At 43.3% G+C, this 20,085-nt stretch overlaps 1 long non-coding RNA gene across 1 annotated transcript in view; it reads right to left on the bottom strand.

Moving 5' to 3' along the window:
• The window catches only part of LOC137342365 (uncharacterized), a 92,594-nt gene extending 74,956 nt beyond the window's left edge, over nt 1-17,638 (bottom strand). The window contains exon 1 of the long non-coding RNA XR_010967239.1: nt 17,475-17,638. This is a non-coding gene — a long non-coding RNA (uncharacterized lncRNA). The remainder of the gene's footprint in view (nt 1-17,474) is intronic.
• Between the last annotated feature and the right edge of the window lie 2,447 nt (nt 17,639-20,085).

Genomic DNA, 20,085 nt, shown 5'->3' with positions numbered 1-20,085 from the left:
AAGCAAAGCTGCCAAGCCCAGCAAGATAAGCTGTACAGTGATTGATGGTCATTGCTATCCAGCATATGAACATTAGATCAATGGTTCAAACAAACCTGCAGAAATACTGAATCTCTGTCTGTTTTCAGACAAAGATCAAAGAAACAGCCAGCTTTAGAAGGCAGAAGAAGCTGTCTGTCAATCATTTACCACACAGAGAAGTGAATCTGCACACAACTGGCATTGATTATTTAACTCTTTGTCATTTCTTATTTCAGAGCTGCCCTACAATTAACTCTCCAGCGAGGATGGAGTTGAAGGAGGGAAGAATGATTCAAGCGAGAACCTCTTCAAGGTCACAGGAACTCAACTTTATTCAAACGGTTCATTAAAGGAACATTGCAGGGGTTTGTGCATAGAATAAGGTGAAGTGGTGATTCTAGTTTTAACAAAGGCTGAAACAAAACATACTAAATAAAACTAATTCGGATTTTGTTTGGGGGGAGGGGAACCCATTGCTTTGCAGTTCTCAAACAAAATACTGAAGGCTGAGACAGCATTTGTGACTGATTAGACACTCACATAACATGAAATGAACTTTTAACTAACAAGCTACCTCTAACCTAACAAATATCTATTTCCAAACAATCTGCCAATTATGGATATTACATTAGTGTTCGATATCTTGGCCTTGGAATTACGTGGTGGAAAACTACCATACGAGCTCTTAACAGGTTTGTCGGAAATTCCTTCCTTTTTTTTGGCAGAGGCATTAATCAGTTAAAAATAAATAGGCTAACATCTCTGTCAGAATAGTGGAGGCAGAGGCTTCAACTAAATGTGTTATGGGTTCATATATTAGTATCCCAGGACATAATTTCAGTATCAATGTTTCTTGGACATTTGCCTGCCTCTAGGTTAGATGGAAGTAACATCTATGGAACAATATATGAACGATAGTGGGTAGACTGTTCCAAATTTTCCCCTTTTGAAAAGTCTGTTTAAGTTTCATTAGTCCAGGACAGGTTTAAATCATTGTTCTCTCGCAGAACAAAATATGATAGAAAATAAAATTATCCATTTTGTGGTGTGACAACTCTACAATATCATATGATAAAAATCTCACTACATTCATCTTCCTCATATTAGGTTGCATTGTCACGATGATTTAATATAAAACAAAACACATTATTTTGTCCTTACCTAAGATTTTGGTTAGGTCTCACTTAGAATCCTCTGCCCAATTCTCTGCTTCACATGGTAGGTGATGTACAGACTTTGCAGTAGGTTTACAGGAGGGCCACACGAATGATACCCAGCTTAAAATATCTTAGTTACCCAGATAGGCTTAAAAAGCTAGGTCCGCTTATTTAGATACTCCAGGGGATCTGATAGAGGTGTTTAAAATAATGAAGGGACTAGACTGTGGTCATATTGATAGATTATTTCAATTAGATAGGCTAGAGAAGACCAGGCGTCCTACATACAAGTTATGCAAGGAATGAACTAGGTTAGATGCCAGCAGGTTCTTCTTTTCCCAGGGGATAGTGGTCTCATGGAATGAGTTACCGGTTCAGGCAGTGAGTGCAGATTCGCTGCATGCCTTCAAAAGAGAGCTGAACCAATTCCTGCTAAGGGAGATATCACAAAAGGTAGGTGGAATACTATGTGATATAAATCATGATGTGGAGATGCCGGTGATGGACTGGGGTGGACAAATGTAAGGAATCTTACAACACCAGGTTATAGTCCAACAGTTTTATTTGAAAATCACAAGCTTTCAGAGCTTACCTCCTTCGTCACCTGGTCTTGTGAATCATAATGCTTAAGGCATCATGACTGTGCGGGACAGGCTCGATGGGCCAACTGTTTTATTCCGGCCCCTCATTTTTGTATGTTCATATGTATAACTCTTGGGACTTGCTATCATATGATTAGATATTAGGCAGTAAAAATGAGCTCCTGGCCATAAAGCACATAGGGTCCACTTACAAGAGAGACATGTGACACTGAGCCCAACAGAATATCTAGTGTAGACCTGAAATTTGTAATAACTTATAACGAACAACTGGAAAATAAAAAATAAACTTGTGTAACAACATTCTGTTGTCCTGATAAGGCTTAAAAAAATACAATATCTATTACTGCTATTAGAATACTTCACTGAAATTCCCTGAATTATTTGTGGCTTTTTGTTGTACGTACAGTTCATGTCATGAGAGTTTAAAAAGAAAAAGCTAGTGGTTTCTAATCACTTTTTAAATGCCCCTTGAGTATATTCACAAGTTGTAAACTTTGGTTTGAAATTTTCTGTCTTTTACCTCAACCCACTAGTGGAAAGTTTGGATCAGATCCCATATACTTTGACAGTAATGTACCCAAGTTAATTATTTTCCCCCTCTTGAAGTTAGAAACTTCTGGATGAGTAGCAGGTTCTTCCAGTGAGAGCAATGGGATAGTGCCACAGGAATCGCCAGAAAAAGTATACAAAAAACACTCGGCAACTGACTTAAATCCGAGGATGTAACATTCATAACGCACTCTCACTCAGATAAAGCCTGAATTTTCCCATGGATGGCTCAGTGTTAGTTGGTGTTAGTTATGCCAGGTAAAACCATTTTCCCACTGTACAAAGGGTAGAACAAGATAATTATAATGATGTGGAGATGCCGGTGATGGACTGGGGTTGACAATTGTAAACAATTTTACAACACCAAGTTATAGTCCAGCAATTTTATTTTAAATTCACAAGCTTTCGGAGATTTCCTCCTTCCTCAGGCAAATGTTTCCAATTAGAATGGGGCATTGGACTACCAAATGCACCCCATTTTTCCAGGTTTTTCTTGAATGCCAAGTAAGATTCAACTTGAATGAATATGGACCAGATAAGAATGTATCATACACATGGAGTTAAACCAGCAGTTACTTGACAATATGCATCGCTTTATTTATTTCTACTAAATAATGATCAATATAGTAAAATGCATTCCTGCCAACTGCAAATGAGGTATAGTCAGTATATAGCATTAGGTCATATATGGTCAATCCTTATTAACTGAGATGTCAGCCGTGGCTCTGTGAGTACTACTCTCACCTCTGAGTCAGAAGGTCGTGGGCTCAAGTCCCACTCCAGAGACTTGAGCACAAAATCTCGGCTGACAGTTGGAGGTGCTGTCCTTCAGACGAGACGTTAAACCGAGGCAACGTCAGCTCTCTCAGGTGGACGTAAAAGATCCCATGGCACTATTTTGAAGAAGAGCAGGGGAGTTCTCCCCAGAGTCCTGGCCAATATTTATCCATCAACCAATATTACAAAAACAGATTATCTGGTCATGCTGTGCGTAAATTGGCTGCCGCGTTTCCTACATTACAAGAGAGACTACACTTCAAAAGTACTTCATTGGCTGTGAAGCGCTTTGGGACGTCCTGAGGTTATGAAAAGCACTATAGAAATGCAGGTCTTTCTTTCTTCTTCTTTACCAGGCAATCTGGAAGCTCACACAACCAAAGCACGTCCCCACAGATCCAAACCATCTCAATAGGTATCTCGATCAGAACTTCTGCAGTTTTCTTAATAAGTCTCAAATTTCTCAAATTTGTACGTCATTCCCTTTAATCACTACTCCTGTAACCGAATTCAAATTAAAATTATTTTGTTAATGTAAACTATAATCTTTCCTAAGTCATTAGTGTGAGAATGGTGATTGATGTGCTTGTCAGGCAATATTCCGTGTGTACTGAGCAATACAAACAAAACTACTGCAATTTGGGAATATCATACATGGTCATTCACAAATTCTATATATGTCATTTATTACATTACCCTTCAGCAACTAAAACCACTAGAGTTTCTTCTCTTTTATATCCCTGGCTCAATTAGTATCAATTAATGAAATTAGTACAATATTTTATTAGCTGTGTTCAGACTTATTTATATGGGGGTAGATTTTAAATTCTGGCAGGGGTGGAAAACGAGCCTTTGCAGATCAATGAAAGGAAAATCTGCTCCCGCTTGTTTTCTGCCCCCACTGCAAGTTAAAATCTACCCATTGCATCTTAACATGTAGAAACATCTCAAAGCATTGCACATAATGAAGTTTTTGAAATGCAGTCACTTATTACAAACAAATGCAGCAGCCATTCTACACCACAAACATCCCACGAGCAATAATAAGATTAATGATGAGTTAATGTATTTTTTGGTGATATTAGCTGAGGGAAGAACTTTGGCCAGAAGTCTCTGCTCTTCTTCAGATACTGCCATGTGATCTTTAATGTCCACTTGGAGCACACGTAACTGTGGGCTTCAGGTTAATGTCTCATTCAAAGGGCAGCAGCTCCGCTGATGCACCGCTCGCTCAAAACTGCACTGGAGTTTCAGCCAAGATCATGAGCTCAAACCCAAGTACGGGGCTTGAACTCACAACAGGGTAAATTCAGCAATGTTGCACGTTCAGCGGGGAAACCACACTCAAAGTGAACACAGGGCTGCAACACTACGGACCCCAATTTTCCAACCCATGACCCTTTGAATGAGGTTTACCGCTGAAAACACGGGAAGGTTGAATTTACCCTAACCTTCTGACTCAAAGGTGAAATTGCGACCAAAAGAGCCGAGTTAACACAGATTGTCAATATAGCCCATTCGGTTCATTCCACATGATGTTGAGATGCAGTGCACTGGGCGCAGCAAAGGCCGTGGGCCGTGAGAACATCCCAGTTGAGGTGCAGAAGACCCGTGCACCAGAGCTTGCCACTCCCTCAGCTAAGCTGCTCCACTGCAGCTACGACAATGGCATTTAACTGTTAATGTGGAGGGTGACCCAGAAAAAAATGGATAACTCTAACCCGGCCACGTACTGCCCTGTTAGCCTTCTCCCAATCATCAGTAGGAATCAGCAAGAATGCCATCAAGCCACACCTGCACACTGCCAGCCTATTCACCATTGCTAGGCCAACCCAGCAATTGACTCATGGGCCCCTCTCAAATAAATGACCCTATGCACAAGGGCTGCTCGCACACGTGAGGCGCCACAGCTGTTTCTCCTCAGAGTTCTCTTGCCTTCCCTGCCCTCGACTCGAAGCATGTATTGCCAGCACAGACTCTAAATCCCCCCCCCCCCCCCGGTAATCAGGATCACAGCCCACACCCAGCTCAAGCCCTGTTTATTCTACACATTGCTAACAGGCAATTGCCAGTGTGTGCTGCAGTTTGACCTTATAGCAGGTATCGGACAGGCATGCGAGAGGACCAGTAGGGTAAAGTAGCAGATAAGTGGAAGAGAGAGGTGCCATCCACTAACACTTTCATGGATATTGAGGAGGGATGTGTCTTCCGCCTGGGCAGTCCCGGAAGCTCTCTCGGGTGACCAAGAGACCCCATATCTTCAGGACAGCACTTTAAAGGTAGGCCAGAAATGAAAGGAAGGGAAAAGAAGATCACCTGGGATGCACCTGTGCCTAGACTCAGTGTCGAGCTTCAGCTGAACATTCACGCCACCGATCTGCAGACTCGACCGTCACTGCACCAGCAACAAGCTGAAATGCAAAACAGGCTGAAATTCAAATATTGTATTGTTGCAGGATTCACAAAACAGACAACTGACACAGCGTGAATTACATGGATTCCGCTGATACAGGAGCCCCGAAACAAACACATGGCACAGAAAGATCTTCATGGAATTTACTGATACAGGACTCAGGAGAAAAACAACTGGCATAGCACGACTTTCATGAATTTAACAGATACAGCAAGAACTTCATCCAGCAGGAAGAGCAGCAAGAGGAAGTGACCTCATCAGTGGGCGCCATGCATATGCGGCAAGTAACCTCATCGGACAGACTGAAAACCGAAAGTGCCCTTATTTTGTTGCTAATCACTACGGAAATATAATCTTACATGCTCACACATTCTTCCCGATCTCTCAAACACTCAACATACACAAAGCCCCACAGCCCACTCAGCCAAAATCATCACTAATAATATGTGTGTTAATGTCACATCAAAACTTTTCAAAGCACATCACACAATAATTTATCTAAACCGCTAAGGTGGCCAAAGGTGTTTTAAGATAATCAATTGTCTATTTTGTATTTCTACCAGTCTGATTCAGCTTCCCACTTTTGTTTACAGATGGGAGAGAAACATTGAACTATATCACAAAGTCCTTTGAAACAATTAACTATAAACCATCACGAGCTATATTACAATGAACTGGTGCTTTTGAGTTCACTGAACGCTGACTCCGTGTACCTCCATGACTGTAAGCACAAAGCCAGAAACAGAAATGGTGGAGCAGCCATGCGTTGTATCGTTGGGGGTTTGCTTCACCAAGACTGCAAAAGCAGGAGTTTCCTTATTAAGCTTTTAACATACAAAAAAAGCTGGAGTCCTGGCCTGCTTCAGAAAAGACCCCGTATCATAATAACAGCTGCTGGGGCTCAAGAAGAAAATGTTGTGGTAGTAGCTGAGATAAGACCAGCTTCTCTTTGTCCTCATCCTTGCCAAGAGTTGCAAAAAACAATGGATTGTCCTGCTCTTTGCCAATACAAAATGATCCTTCTGTTAAGAACTTTGCAGCATTACCTCCAGCTGTACAGTGTTTTTTTTTCTCCACTCTGCAATTTAGCAGTGATTTTGTACGTGATATATTTACCGGACTTTCCACTTTCACTGCGTACCACACTCCATTGGTAATTTAAACCATCAGTTTAATTATCAGCCAGTTGATTTTCCTTGACAACTTCTGGCATCAGTAAATATGGGGATTTTATAATGACGGAACACTAAGAATGGCCATTGAAGTCTGTCCCACTCAAAGAACTGCAACTTCAAAACTATAGAACTTTGGGTTTGTTCTCGTTTTTTTTTTAAAAACTTACAATCTTGACAAGATTTCCCCCAACCTGTGATATCAGTGGTAGGGAATTAGTACTACAATGTCTCAATAGTATCAGCTAAATTAACTATCACCCAATTTTTTATTCTTCATATGGCAGTGGATGGAGGGCTACTTACAGAACAGTCTTACTCCTCCTTTAAGTTCCTTCCCACCGCCCCCCCCCCCCCCCAAAGAGATGGACTCCAGTTGTGCGTTCAAATGGTGTTCAATGGGACCACAAAAATATATTTCCCTCCACCACTTATCACTTTAGCAGAGTTTCTGCCTCTCCATCATAAATTTTGGTCTGAGAATCTCCATATAGACCAATGCTACAAATTGTCAAGGAAAACTGCGGGGCGAGTCTCATCTACCATGACACCAGCTCATTAGCATCTGAACTGGCCCATCATCAAACTGATGGTTTAAACTACCACTGGTGTGTGGTGCACAGTGAAAATGGTAAAATGGCCACAACACCATTCTGCCAGGTGCACATTTAAGTACTCTTATCTGTAATCACCACCAAAAATGCAAACAGACATACATAGATCAACTGGCAATGATAATACCCTAACCCCCATTCATAGTTAAATCTAAGCCATGGAAAACGCTTCCTTACCCATGTGGTAAAATGAACTACAGGAATCAAACGCAGTTCCTAGAAGTAACCACTGCTGCCTTTCCCTCAGTGCTCTCCACTGACCTCATTTATAAAGGTTAAAGGCCTAATTTCAGGGTCCTTAAGTTCGTTGAATCTCATTTTCAACTTTACCAAATTACACATCAATGCATTGCAGCAACTAGGCACATTTACAGTCAAATTACCACCAACAAACCAGCACAGGTCCAAAATTATATATGATGTGAATTGAATTTATTGCTGTCTTTAAAAAGATAAAGTAAGGCCCATTGGTTGATCGATGAGCGGCTAATAAAGATTTGGTGCAAATTATGACTTTTACCACTGATATATGTTAAGATCATAGTTTTACCTGATGTAATGCAGAGAAAAAGACAATCAATCAAAGCACTGCGAAGTTACAAGGCCATTTCTTCTCTCCTCTCATTAAATGGAGCACAGTGGTCGGGAGTAGCCGGGAGCCCTTTTTTTGTTGCGTAAATATGTACCCGCTCTGCCTGCTGCCACCCAATACAAAAATAAACTAAATTGCTTTGTACAACATGGCTGTAACACATACTACTAAAGATCATTAGTGCAACAGTTGATATTTTAATTAGCTAACCAACTGAATTATTAGCAACATCATCCCAGTTTTTGAACAATGTGCAACAAATGATTGACAGACTCCAGGCCTGGATCTGGCTTGGCAGGTTCTCAAATGTATTGAGCAGGTTTAGCTATAAATCAGTTGGAGTCCTATATATCACTGCACACTCAACTATAATAGGCTAGGTCATCCTTCTCCAAATCATACCAACAGTCAAAAAACATATTTCAGGCAATTAGATAACATTTCTTTTAAATGGCACTAACATATTTGTATAAAATGGATACTCTAAAGCTCAAGCTACTGGCTTCATACATACATCTTTTTAGAAACTAAAATTCTTAGCATTGTGCAAACCCCAATAACACACACACACCAGATGAAGAATTTGCTGATAATTAGCAGCAGATTGTTTTGCAATAAACCTGCAACGATGACATCAGTTGTTTATTCTCTTGTGTAATTTTCCACCTTCATATTTCTGATGGGGAACCTTATGCTCCGAGAGGCCATGTCGAAAATTCAGGTACAAACCGCCCACAAATTTCTGACCATTTAAATTAATGGTTGGAAAGTTGCACAGCGTGCACCCGAGTTTGCACTCTCGATTGTCACGCCTCCATCTCCCTAGAGCATGAAGTTTGGAAAATGATGCCGCACACATCAAATCTGTTCTTATGTTCAACTTATTCCGGGGTTCATATAATTTAAGGTTAAATGATAAAGGGATGAATTTATTAAGATTTAAAACTTTGCATACAGCAGTGTTCAGCGATGCGAACAAGCTTACAGACTCCATCTTATAGGTTGACTGACTTGCGCAGTCTGGACCTAGCTGATTGCATAATTGCAACATTGATTCAGCACTTACTGGTGTTAAGGGTTTGCCTCTAAATTATACACTCAAACTGACAGATTATTACATCAAGGTTATGCTGCAGACAGTCACTCTGTCTGCACTGATAGCTATTGCTGGTATAACAGAATCACTATGTAGGATTAAAAATATAGATACCAGCAAATGATTTCAAGACCAGTAATTTAATTTTAGGGTTTGGATGGAAACATTAACCCCTGATCTACATTATAGCCTAAAAATCACTTTCGTGTATCTATGGTTCACTATTTAATGCTCTTCCCTTCCTTTACTGAATCACATGGTATACAATACTCTCTTCACCACTGGCTGCAGTGTGTACTATCTACAGGATGTACTGCAGCAAGTTGCCAAGGCTTCTTCAGCAGCACCTCATAAACCCATGACCTCCATAATCTAGAAGGACAAGAGCAGTAGCTGCATGAAAACACCATTACCTCCAAGTTTCCCTCCAAGTCACATACCATCCCGACTTGGACATATATCGCTGTTCCTTCATTGTCACTAGGTCAAAATCGTAGGACACCCTACCTAAAAGCAACCTTCATCACATGGACTGCAGTGGTTCAAGAAGAAGGCCCACCACCACCACCTTCTCAAGGGCAACTAGGGATCAGCAATAAATATCAGCACTGCAAGCGATGCCCATATCCCAAGAATGAATTTTTAAAAATTCTATGGGTGGCAACCAACCACATACCCATTCTTCATGCATGAACCAGGGCAATGTGTTGGTAAACTTTCTGGCTATGGGGAGGGCGAGGCCATCACAATCAAGATTGACCGTGTCCTGGACATGGTCCATACGCATACAGTAGGGGTTACTGTATAGTGATCAGGAGTAGAAACTTTAGTTCTTTTTCTTTCCTAAACTGACATGAGTGAAGCCAATTATAACAACCTCACAGTTGCCCGATCTGAGATCAGTTAATTTATGACAGACTAGGAAACAGACCTGTGCCTTTTTGGATTTGTACAGGACAGTGAGACACTGTGTGGTGTATTTAACATTTTTATTTTTGAATGTGGAAGATTCTTTTAATTAACGAGCCAATGATGAACTCACAGGAACACGTGTCTTTGAAATGTGCGGTTTTATTAGTAACTCATTAATTAAGAAGAGAAATGGGCATCTTCCCATTTTTCATTAAAGGGGGAATTTCATCCTTCCATCTTCATTAAGTTTGATGCTGGTATACTGGAATTAATGATACACATAGAACTATCACAATAACGAAAGAAAGCCTCCATGTGAGAAAAAAACGAGACTAAATTATATCAGACACTCGCTTTATTTGGAGGTTTATTATACAGATCTGTTTACTAATGATTCTAGTCAATTGAAGTTAAAATTGGAGCCAGTTCAGTTCATTTAAAACAGTTATACACTGGAATAAACATACTTAAGATGACAGAAAATCAAACAGGTGAACAAGCATTGTAAAGTTTCCAATATTTGAAGATGATATCTACATAATGGACTTCATTTTTCTCTAAATTCAAATTCTAAAAATTATTCGACAGATTATGGGCAAATATTTCCTTGGTGCGCTATCTGTAGTGAAATTGTAAATCTGTCTAAAGAATACAACACGGTGATTTTGTTACACTTATGTTGCTCAGAGAAAATCTCCCTGTGTGCCTGACCAACTGAGGAAAATGTCGAAGTGAAAATACAGAATTCATTTAACACAAGGCAACAGTTTTGAACTGGATTAAATCTTTCATAAAATGGAGTGAACTGTATCTTCAAATACATCCAAACTAGCAGGATTCTGTCATTTTTCTAATATCGTTCAATATTCAATTACTTGGTTTATAATATTTTCTTGGTATTTCATAATAAGATGGGTAATTTTTTTTTAAATAAATGCTTATTCAGCAATATATTTTCATTTTGTTAGGATTCTGTAAAAAGAATGAAAGTAATTAACATCTAAGTCAAAAAAATGAATAAATTGTCCTGCCAATAATGCAGTCGTTTTGAGCATGATCTCGTCCTGGGCACACGTTTGATTCAATTGTTCAGATCTAATCCCCAATGAAGTTAATAGTTTTGTATTTAACTGATCGTTTAAATCTTTAAAAGCTTTATCTTATCTTTAAAGGCTGAAATCAGTAATCCAAATTACTTTGCACTTTTTAAAAATTAACATTAATATGTTAGTGTGTAATACAATGAAAATACGTTGAAACAGGAAATAGCACAATTATCAAAATTTAACAAATGGTCTGTGGACGGTGGAGCATAGCTTCTCCTAAACGGTGTCAGCAGTGAATCAGCGTTAGCACTCTGGCCTCTAAGTCAGAAGGTTGTGGGCTCAAGTCCCACTCCAGAGCACAAAATCTAGGCTGACAGCACAGTACTAAGGGAGAGGTGCCATCTTTCGGGTAAGACCTTAAATAGAAATAGAGGCCCCCCTGCCCTCTCAGGTGGACGTAAAAGATCCCATGGAATAATTTTTGAAGAAGAGCAGGCGAATTCTCCCCGGTGTCCTGGCCAATATTTATCCCTCAACCAACATAACTAAAAAACAGATTATCTGGTCATTATCACATTGCTGTTTGTGTGATCTTGCTGTGCACAAATTGGCTGTCATGTTTTCTACATTACATAAGTGACTACACTTCAAAAGTACTTCATTGGTTGTAAAGCACTTTGGGACGTTCTGAAGTTGCAAAAGCCGTTATATATGTGCAAGTCTTTCTTTTTTATTCTCAAATATAATTGAGAGCAATGCAATTATAAATTGCATTGTCAATGGTCCTACAGTTAGCAAAAGCTAAGGCCACAGTTATACCATGAAATTCATGTCAGTGTATGGAGATTTTGAGTGCTCATCAATACACAAGTGCTAGAATAACTCAGGAGTCAGATTGAATCAGACTCAGTGCAAGAGTTGAGACATCACCTCCAGTCGATAGATTTATTCTCATTGGGCTTCCCACCAGTTGCAGCATGACTCCAGCCCAGGGCAACATTACATTTTAAAAGTGGCCAGGCCTTCCTTTGGACCTCATTGGAATATTATAAACTTACTTTGAACTCCTTTTAATGCTACATGAGAAGCAACTAACCTGTCCACACTCTCACATCATTACAAATCAGCCACCCATGGCATAGAGGTTTGTGCAGGCACCCCAAGCACATCTGGCCAGAAATCCACTGGTTGCCGAGCTCAGCGTGAGTATAGACGGCAGCATGGCTGGGGATCTGCCAGATGGCAATCATTCTATACAGTATACTTCAAATTATTGACAATTTAAAATTCCTTTGGACTGAAATTTAGAATGACTGTCTTCGTGGCAAACCATGCAATATATATGGCCACCTTGAAAATAGGCAAACTCAAATCAAATTATCCACTCTACGACTTCTTTGTCAGTACTTGAAGAAATAAAATGCATTAGTATGATTTCGACCAAGAAAATTGACAACAGTCAAAATGGCGCCAATTAGCAGTCAATACGAGACTTTGTTTGTTGTGCTACCCTTCACACTCAATTAGATTAAATGGAATCTCCAGGTTCGTTGGTTGGCAGATATACTGTGCATGAGTCTCCATTCCGTTGTCAGCAATTCAACCAGACCTTTTTAACATGTTTCTATTGACTTCCACCTCATCTTGATCATTTCAGCCATAAGATGTTTGTTCTAACGATATGTTAATGACAGAACTGATCTTAAAGATAAGCTGCAGCATACTTTTTGTGAGCAAGTTCCCTCTATCCTTTTGCGTTGTCTCGTTCCAAAAAAAAAGTTCTTGGTTGTTCTCGGGAGACGTGGGCGAAAGAGAAAGCTAACAGCAATCCAAAAAAAACTTTGACAAATTAAACAGGTATCTAATATTCCAAGATGCTGGGCATACCACTGTCACATTGTGGCCTCATGAAGAATTCAGAACTGTGGAGATCATCTCATACATTGCAGTGTGATACTTTATTTCTATTTGCTTCTAAGTCAAGTCAGTTACCCAATAATTGGTGTTGCACAGAAACAGGGTGTGTGTCTGGCAGTTTTTAAAAGGCTAAGGATCTTTTACAAGTTTATTCTAGACGCAGCCAGCTCCTAATTAAAGTTGTTACCAGAGTAAGATATATTCAAAGTAAGTTGTATTTTAAAATCACCAGATATTATTTGCCGTTTAGCATCAGAATACAAACTTGAAATTAGAAGCTACTGTAATCTTCGTAGAGTAGAATGGGCCTATATTCTCTGGAGTTTAGAAGAATGAGAGGAGATCTCATTGAAACATATAAGATTCTGAGGGGGCTTGACAGGGTAGATGTTGAGAGGTTGTTTCCCCTGGCTGGAGAGTGTAGAACTAGGGGGCATAGTCACAGGATAAGGGGTCGGACATTTAAGACTGAGATGAGGAGGAATTTCTTCACTCAGAGGGTTGTGAATCTTTGGAATTCTCTACTCGAAAGGACTGTGGATGCTGAGTCGTTGAGTATATTCAAGGTTGAGATAGATAGATTTTTGGACTCTCGGGGAATCAAGGGATATGGGGATTGGGCGGGAAAGTGGAGTTGAGGTTGAAGATCAGCCATGATCTTATTGAATGTCGGAGCAGGCTCGAGGGGCCATATGGCCTACTCCTGCTCCTATTTTTTTATGTTCTTAGCAGACAAATACATGAGTTTATGCAAATCTAGATATAACTGAGTCTCCACTAAAGGAGCAGTGGCACAACTCCCTGTCGAGGGAGCAGTGTCACGAGTCTCCGCCGAGGGAACAGTGACACGAGTCCCTACTGGGGGAACAGTGACACGAGTCTCCACTGAGGGAACAGTGACACGAGTCCCTACTGGGGGAACAGTGACACGAGTCTCCACTGGGGGAGCAGTGACACGAGTCTCCACTGGGGGTGCAGTGACACGAGTCTCCACTGGAGGAGCAGTGACACGAGTCCCTACTGAGGGAACAGTGACACGAGTCTCCACCGAGGGAACAGTGACACGAGTCCCTACTGAGGGAGCAGTGACACGAGTCTCTACTGGGGGAATAGTGACACGAGTCCCTACTGGGGGAGCAGTGACACGAGTCTCCACTGAGGGAGCAGTGACACGAGTCTCCACTGAGGGAGCAGTGACACGAGTCCCTACTGGGGGTGCAGTGACACGATTCTCTACTGGGGGAGCAGTGACACGAGTCTCCACTGGGGGAGCAGTGACACGAGTCACTACTGGGGGAGCAGTGACACGAGTCCCTACTGGGGGAGCAGTGACACGAGTCCCTACTGGGGGTGCAGTGACACGAGTCTCCACTGGGGGAGCAGTGACACGAGTCCCTACTGGGGGAGCAGTGACACGAGTCCCTACTGAGGAGCAGTGACACTAGTCCCTACTGAGGGAGCAGTGACACGAGTCTCCACTGGGGGTGCAGTGACTCGAGTCTCCACTGGGGGAGCAGTGACACGAGTCTCTACTGGGGGAGCAGTGACACGAGTCTCCACTGGGGGAGCAGTGACACGAGTCCCTACTGGGGGAGCAGTGACACTAGTCCCTACTGAGGGAGCAGTGACACGAGTCTCCACTGGGGGTGCAGTGACTCGAGTCTCCACTGGGGGAGCAGTGACACGAGTCTCCACTGGGGGTGCAGTGACTCGAGTCTCCACTGGAGGAGCAGTGACACGAGTCACTACTGGGGGTGCAGTGACACGAGCCTCTACTGAGTGTGCAGTGACACGAGTCCCTACTGGGGGTGCAGTGACACGAGTCCCTACTGAGGGAGCAGTGACACGAGTCCCTACTGGGGGAGCAGTGACACGAGTCCCTACTGGGGGAGCAGTGACACGAGTCCCTACTGGGGGGTGCAGTGACACGAGTCCCTACTGGGGGTGCAGTGACATGAGTCTCCACTGGGGGAGCAGTGACACGAGTCCCTACTGGGGGAGAAGTGACACGAGTCCCTACTGAGGAGCAGTGACACTAGTCCCTACTGAGGGAGCAGTGACACGAGTCTCCACTGGGGGTGCAGTGACTCGAGTCTCCACTGGGGGAGCAGTGACACGAGTCTCCACTGGGGGTGCAGTGACTCGAGTCTCCACTGGAGGAGCAGTGACACAAGTCCCTACTGATGGAGCAGTGACACGAGTCTCTACTGGGGAGCAGTGACACGAGTCTCCACTGAGGGAACAGTGACACGAGTCCCTACTGAGGGAACAGTGACACGAGTCCCTACTGAGGGAACAGTGACACGAATCTCCACTGGGGGAGCAGTGACACGAGTCCCGACTGGGGGAGCAGTGACACGAGTCCTTACTGAGGGAACAGTGATATTCAAACTGATTTTAGGTGCTAAGAACCTTTGAGGAATGAAGACATCAGTAATTGACGCAATGGGTAATAAATTCGGTCACGTAGCGCATGCGGCCTCCTAAGTTCCCAAAATGGCGTCCGGAATGCACGCGCATGCTTCTTGCGTGACATGTGCCAGATGCCATCTTGGTAAAGGCGTTTGCACACGCGCAGATATCAAACCCCGGCACCATGTAAAGTAAAAAGAATATGCGTTAGATCAGTGTGCAACGCTGATTTAACAGAATAGATACCATTTTGGCACTCAACGATTCAGCTAACGCACTGTCTTAACCATGAACAGCTGAACGTGTTGTACCCCCCCACCAGCGCTATTTAAAGGGACCATGCAGGATTTACAAGTTAGTTGCTGGATTATTGCTTCTGGTTGCTGATGCATTTGTACCTGTTTATGGAGGTCTCCTTGACTTGAATATTAGCACCAGGGGACATAGCCTAAAAATTAGAGCCAGGACTTACAGGAGTGAAGTTAGGAAACGCTTCTACATGCAAAGGGTGGGAGAAGTTTGGAACGCTGTTCTGCAAAGGCAGTTAATGCTAGCTCAATTGTTAATTTTAAATCTGAGATTGATAGATTTTTGCTAACCAAGGATATTAAGGGATATGGGGCTAAGGCAGGTATATGGAGTTGGGTCACAGATTAACCATGATCTCATTGAATGGTGGAACAGGCTCAAGGGGCTAAATGCCACTTGCTGCCTCCTGATATGCGCCACCTTCCCCTGCGAGAAAGTGCAATGTGTGTCGGTGAGTGTCATGCGGGATGTTTGGGTGATGTGCCTGTTATAGTTGAATAGCTGCCAGTATGTGTAACCTGTGAGTTATGGGTGTGCGGCTTGCAACGTGTGAGGGTGAGAGGAAGCATCTGATTGGAAGAGTTGAGTACTGATTGAAAGAGTTTATTGGTACGTGGGTGATGGGGGGTGTATTGCGTGGAGCAGTGGATGCGGCTCGTGGTGCAGTTGGTAGGAGATGTCACTTGACAGTTGACCTCACTCACCTTGACCACTTGTGTCAAAGCATTGAACACTGCATCCATGTTCATGGTGCTATGCGCCTGGCACTGACTTTGTCCCCTGCTGCCTCCCACTGCCTCTTAAGCATATGTCTGGAGGGCCTCTTGCACCCCTGCGGATATAGGATGCCCCTCCTTCTATCCACCTCTTGCACCAAGGCCTCTACTGCATCATCAGAGAACCTTGGTGCACGGTCTCTCGCAGGCCTGGTGCAAACTCGGATCGGCAGATTGGTGAGGTCTGGCACGCAGATTGGAGGATGTGGGATTTAGTAATGCACAACCTTTATTCAATGTTTTTTTAAATTCAGTTTGTAAACATAGGGATAGGACCTACATCTGTGTTTTACATGTGCGATGTCTGATCTCCGTTCAGACACTACGCCGACCTGTATCTTATATTTTGCACATAAGAGGTGCAGGCTGCCTTTAAGAGGTACAGGCTGCCTTTAAGAGGTGCGAGGCATTCACGCGCTATTGAGCCTCCCTGCTGGTGAGAAGTCATGCAACAGCGCAGCTAGGCCTGGCTGCTCGTGCCAGAATCGGGTAAATGACCAGGCAGCACAAATCTAACATGCTGCATGCATCAGAACGACCGGGCGGGGGTTAATTGCGCACCGCGACCCCCGCGCCCGGATTCGGGGGTTATCGAATTTAACCCATTATTTCTCTTAAGGAAAGTGAAGACTATGACCCTCACTCAACAGGATTCCTCTGCCCTGTTGTAACTGCGCTCGCACAAATGTACAGATCTCTGCTCACTGGCCTCCAAATGCTAATTATACTTTAATGTTACCTGGCTACTGTTATACTTCAGCTGGTCCAAAGTACTGTGAGACTATCTTCTGGTCTCTCGCTTCTGGCCTAAGCACGCCTTAGGTGGCTTAGCACCTGAATTTACGTGACATAACTATGAACGTGAAACCAAAGTCGAATAACTGCTCTGTATAAGTATATAAATTTTGTTGCTGCTGACAAATATCAATATGTATTCTTTTTCATGAATGTAGACAATCGAATTAATGACCAGAATTAAGGTAAATCAACGTAAAATACATAACTGCACCTCTGTTAGTAATCACATAAGATACGAGAAAAAGATGATAATCTGCCATTGATAAGCAAAGTGTAAAGAGTCTACTGAAATGTCATTAAGGGTCGCTCACAGAAAATCAAAAGTGTCCACACACTTCCTGCAGCATTTCTTCACGTCTTGATTAGTTTTCTTTACTTTCCATTTTTTAACTGGAGCACGTTAGAGACGATAACCTGGAGCGGAACACTGACTGTGTTGTGATTGTTGACCCAGCTGCTGGGCAACTTGAGCAAAAAAAAAATGCACGACCGAGCTCAGAAACATATGCTTTCATTTCTGTGTCATGCACACAAGGTCAGTGAGGCATGTTCTGCGCTGCATCTGGTGGTGATTTGTTCTCTAGCAGCTCACGTTTTAACAAATCCTGCATCCATCTGCTCGAAACAAAAAAAAATGCAATTACACCCTTCACCATGATACGAAGTGAATTGCCTGTGCTTTACCAATATTTATTCGCAGATCACAAATAAAAAATAGGGTCAAGAGAATATCGCACCCTCCTGTTTCCCTCCTCCCCCCGACATTGCAGGTCACAATCTGTACCAGCAGCTTTCGTCAAGAAGCATCAGCCCAGAACGGATACTTCCCTTCCAGTCACGTCCTTTTCTGCTTGCAGCTAAGCTGGCATGACAGATACATGCCTTCGCGTGGCATCTTTTTTTCCTTTAGTCCTTGAAATGTGCCCGTCTGGTAGAAATTGAGGGCAGGAGCCTAAGGTCTAAGCTTGGTATTTCAGGAACGTAAAGCAGAGCAGTAGCTCATAGGCAAACTTGTCCACTATCATTCATCACAAAGCTGCTTTTTTTTTTAAAAAAAACAAAATCCTTTGGGCACTCCGTATAATTTAGAGTAGGCAGCGCACTGAGTTCTACATCGACAAGTCTTAAGTCACTGCGGAGAGACCTTTTCAGATGAAGCATTTTGTCCAAGCACAAATCCCATGAGGAATTTCAAGAATTTGAAATTTCATGTTCCATTCACAAAAATACCAGCATTTTAATAGCGAGTAAATTTCCCCAAATCTGTTACCCATAAATACACTCTCAACATGGATTATGGAGAAATTATAGATTTAAACAGAATTAGCACTTACTCTAAACCAGTGGCTTTTTAAACTTTGCTTTATAGAAGATTCCCTGCAAATATTGACACACTCGCAGGGACCTCCTGTCCTAACTTTCTAAAGACAGTGCTAGAATCTAAAGGAAAACAGCACCACAGTTGCTATGAATGTTTTGCAATGTTTAATATGAACATATGACAATCACAGACAGGAAAAGACCAGCTGGTCCATCGAGCATAATGATCCCCAATGTTCCCACTCACCCGCAGACATTTCGGGGTCGATTTTGGAATGCAGTAGCAGGTGCATTGGGGACGAGGAGGCTCCGAAAATCGGGGAAATCCCAAGCGGGTTCGGAACCCGCAGACTTCCGGGTTCCCCGCTGACGCGTCTGGGTGTGCGTGCACACCTCCCAAATGCGGAAGTCCCACCGGCAATTAAAGCCGGTGGGATGATAGTTAAGAAACTTATTTAGATACTTAAAGTACTTAATTTTGTCCACATTAAGGCAGAGGTCCGATTTTGAAACTTCTTCAGCGCGTTTCCCGTGCTGTGGGAAACACTCCATGTTCTGCCAGACGTGTTTCAGCCAGCAGCCAGTTGCACATTCAAATGCTTGTTTGACAGGTGGGGAGAAAAAGTGAGTTATTGCAGCAGGGCACTCAGTTCTTTCACACAATCTTTTGGCTGCGAGATCTTTGTGTTTTCACTGAAAATTCTTCCTTTCCACTCACAATTCTTCTGTTCACACATATTTAATAACTTTTCAGACCCCCTCAAACTCACACCATCAGGATAGGGGGGCGCCATGGCTGCATTCACCACTATATCCGAGGACGAGCAACATCACCAGCCTCGCCAGGCACGGCGTGCACTTCCGCCACTTGCCACACAGCGCTGCGCCACAGGCACCTGCACAACAGCATGGAGGGCAACAACAGAGAGAGAGACGTTGCAGGAGGCATTACCCTCGCCACAGGATCTACAGTCTGAGGCTCAGCTTCCTAGATCTCTCTGAGGAGCAGTGTCTACGGAGGCTGAGATTGAGTTGCCAGGTCGTCGTTGACACCTGCAGCCTCCTTCATGCCGAGCTGTTCCCGGCCGGGCTGAGTGGTATAACCCGTCGCTGTCAAAGTCACCACTGCCCTCAACTTCTTCGCCTCCGGATCATTCCAGGGTGCCACCAGGGACATCGCCGGGGTCTCTCAGTCGTCTGCGCACAAGTACATAAGGCAGGTCACTGACAGCTTGTTTTGCAGAGCCTCGCACTACATCAACTTCCCCATGGACAACCTCAGCCAGACGGAGAGGGCAGTGGGATTCCACTCTGTGGCTGTCTTCCCACGGGTGCAGGGTGCAATCGATTGCACCCATATAGCAATCCGAGCACCTCCACACGAGCCAGGACTGTTCATCAACAGAAAGGGATATCACTCCATCAGCACTCGTGTGCCAGATTCCCTGGCAGCTGCCACGATTCCTTCATCCTGAGGAAATCCAACATCCCGCCCCTCTTCCACGCACCGAACACCCACAAGGGCTGCCTCCCCTAGGACGAGGGATACCCCCTGCACACATGGCTCATGACACCTCTGAGGAACCCTATCACCTAGCAACA

Source organism: Heptranchias perlo, chromosome 25 (assembly GCF_035084215.1).
Source record: "Heptranchias perlo isolate sHepPer1 chromosome 25, sHepPer1.hap1, whole genome shotgun sequence".
Lineage (NCBI taxonomy): Eukaryota > Metazoa > Chordata > Chondrichthyes > Hexanchiformes > Hexanchidae > Heptranchias > Heptranchias perlo.
This window is presented reverse-complemented; position numbering and strand designations above follow the sequence as displayed.